Raw genomic sequence first — 3,244 nt, 5'->3', positions numbered from 1 at the left:
TGTGTGTGTGTGTGTGTGTTTGTGTGTGTGTGTGTGTGTGTGTGTGTGTGTGTGTGTGTGTGTGTGAAGGAGCAAAGGAAGATATCTGCTCAGAGTTTTGTGAATTTTAATTGAACTTTGGTCTTCAATGTGCACTATTTCCTCTCTCTATCTTCTTTATCCCCTTTGTTTCGCCTGTTACTTATACAAAATAATAACATGGAGACTAGAAGTATAGCACTTGTCAAGCCAACATGTGCCAGACTCTCAGTTTGAGTTCCAGTCCACAAAAAACGAGAAAGACTTACAATGACACACATTAATTATTTTGAAGTCTCTATGGATCAGGAATTTGGACATAGCTGGTCTCACAAGGTTTCAATCAAGGTTATATACCAGGGATGAATTCTCATCTGAAGGCATAGTGGGCAGTGAATCAGTTTCTAAGCTCATTTGTTGGAAGAATCTATTTCCTTACAACCATTTCTCTACAGCCCTGAAATTCTGCTGGCTGTGAAAACTGGAGACTTCTTACCATTCTGTAGGGTCCATATTATGAAGCCCTAAAGAAGTCTTACTTAAAGAGATCCCCAGCTCCATTTTAAGGGTTTTCATCTGATCATGTCAGGCTAATGTTAATCTTCCTTTTGTTTTCTAAACACTGGGGCTGGAGAGATGGCTCAGCACTTAAGAGCCTGTATTAGCCAAGGTTCTCTAGAATAACAAAACTTATAGGATGAGTCTATGTATTGATAGAAAGGAGATTTAGTAGAATGACTTACAGGCTGCAGTCCAGCTGATCCAACAATGACTTGCTGTGAATGAAAAGTCCAAGAACCCAGTAGTTGTTCAGTCCAGGAGGCTGGGATATTATGTCTGACCTTCAGTATAAACTGGATTCCAAAAGAAGTATGTTATATGCCCATGAAGGAATGGATGCACTAGCAAGATGAGGCCAATCAGGCAAGGAACCAAAGCTTCCTTCTCCCATGTCCTTGAATAGGCTTTCAGCAGAAGGTGAGGCCCAGATTACAGGTGTATGTTTTCCTACTTCAAAAGTTATGGTTTAAAGGTGTTGCTTCCTAACTCAGAGGTCAAGATTACAAATGTATCTTCCCACTGAAAAGTAAGCAAAATATCCCTCACAATTGTGCCCTCTATTGTGGGTTTTACTTCCATATGTAGTCAAATTGACAACCAAGAACAGCCATCACAGAACACTTATTGCTCTTGCAGAGGGTACAAGTTCAGTTCCCAGAACCCACAACAGATAGCTCAAAATGATTATATCTACAGCCCCAGAGAATCCAATGCTATCTTCTGACCTTTTTGGACACCCACACTCGCACACACACACACACACACACACACACACACACACACACACACCATGCACAAAAATAAATAAATATAAATAAATAAATAAATAAATATTATCTAAAAAAAAACCTAACAGGGGTGGAATGTTAAGTCCCTCTCTAAATTTTCTCCTCTACTGCATGCTAAGTTAGAAGTACATAATACACAGACCCTCTTCATATCGCAGGGGAGAGGGTTGGACCATGCAGGAGCAAGAGACAGGAATCATGGCATACTATCAAAGGATTTTGCCTCAATTACCTACTCAAAAGACCACATATTCTCCTGGTCAGAAGGAGCAATGGAGACATTTCTTCTAGTGCAGAAATACAGACCCTGTGTGAGTCATTAAAGGCCACAGGGGACATTTTTGGCCTTCTTTGTCCTGGCTCAAGCCCATTCTCTAGAAATATTTCTGTGTTAACATGCCAAGTTGCCCCAGGGATGGAAAGTCCAATAATTATGATGTACTGACCTGTGTGGGTCAGGATTTTATTAGTGTTAAATCCATAGGTAAGCTTCTTGTGGCAATGTGACTTTCCTCACTGCACTCATTTTAGAGTCAAGTTATAACATCAGGATCAGCACAGATGGAATATTTTAACCTGACAAGTGAATTATTGAAGATGCTGAACTTTAGTGTAACTATGCCTTTCTCGAGTATTTATAGGGCAAGAGGATGAAGTCAGCTCAGGTCACTTGCTCCTACGTTATTCATCTGGCAACAAAGCCTGTGCATTCAAGTTCAGTTCCCCCAACAGATTCCACTTGGAACTCCCAGACAGAGCACCTTGGGAGGATTCTGTTTCCTTAATGCACCCTTTAGCAAAGATGAGTATGGAGTAAGTTCTCTATATATCCCATGGCCTTTCGAAAATCATATCAAGCTACACTAGGGAGAATGGGCTGAGACAAAGTCTCACCCCGTAGCTCAGCCTGGTCTAAGGTCAGTAAGTAGAACAGGATGCCATCAAACATACAGCAACCCTTTTATCACTGCCTTGTAAATGCTGACATTATAGATGTGAGCCACCACCCCTGTATGAAGCGAAATTATTGAATTAGATTTACAGAAGTGGAGTGCTCTGTCTCTAGTACTCCTTGAATTTATTTACAAAGGTATGGTAATCCAGACACTAACATATATACATTCCCTGTTGCAGAAGATATAAAGAAGTTTACTACAGCACATCACTCAATAATCCATGCAGGACCAAATTTGGCTTTTTTCCCTCCATTTTGTCTATACCTCTGAGTCCTGCCAAACAAGCTGCTGGTATGTTGTCAGTATGGGAATAATGATATCCATAATAATAGTAACCAAATGTATTCATTTAGTATTCCAGATCCTGTGTTAAATGATTGTGATGCATAAGTGTTACATCAAATTTTCAGAACAATCAGAGATAAAATTGTCTTCTCAACTTTTAAGAAAGAAAATTGAGGCTAAAGTCTCCAAACAATTTACCCCCAAATACTGCAGGTCAGTGAAACTTGAGATTTGAACTCACTAGGTTCAAATGGTTGAGGCAGGAAAACTGCTACAAGTTCAAGACCACTTGATTTACATAATAAGACCCTGCCTTAGGAAAAAAAAAAGAGAGATCTTGGTTCTGGGACTCCCCGAACTTAGGAACTTAGTCTGCACAGGTGAGAGTGTGCACCACAGAAGCAGACAGTTTCTGGGACAGGCGGGAGCCACAGAGCCTCTGAGGCAGCACCCTTTTCGGGCCGCAGACATCCGGCCACCCTCCCAGCCAGGGAGGACAGGAGTCCGCCCAGAATGGGAGCCCTCTGCCTCAGGAGCAGGGAGCGCCATCTTGGTTCCGGAACTCTGCCGAACTTAGGAACTTAGTCTGCACAGGTGAGAGTGTGCACCACAGAAGCTGACAGCTTCTGTGACCTG

Source organism: Mus caroli, chromosome X (genome assembly GCF_900094665.2).
Source record: "Mus caroli chromosome X, CAROLI_EIJ_v1.1, whole genome shotgun sequence".
Taxonomy (NCBI): domain Eukaryota; kingdom Metazoa; phylum Chordata; class Mammalia; order Rodentia; family Muridae; genus Mus; species Mus caroli.
The sequence above is the reverse complement of the archived record's forward strand: the minus strand, read 5'-3'. Positions refer to the sequence as shown.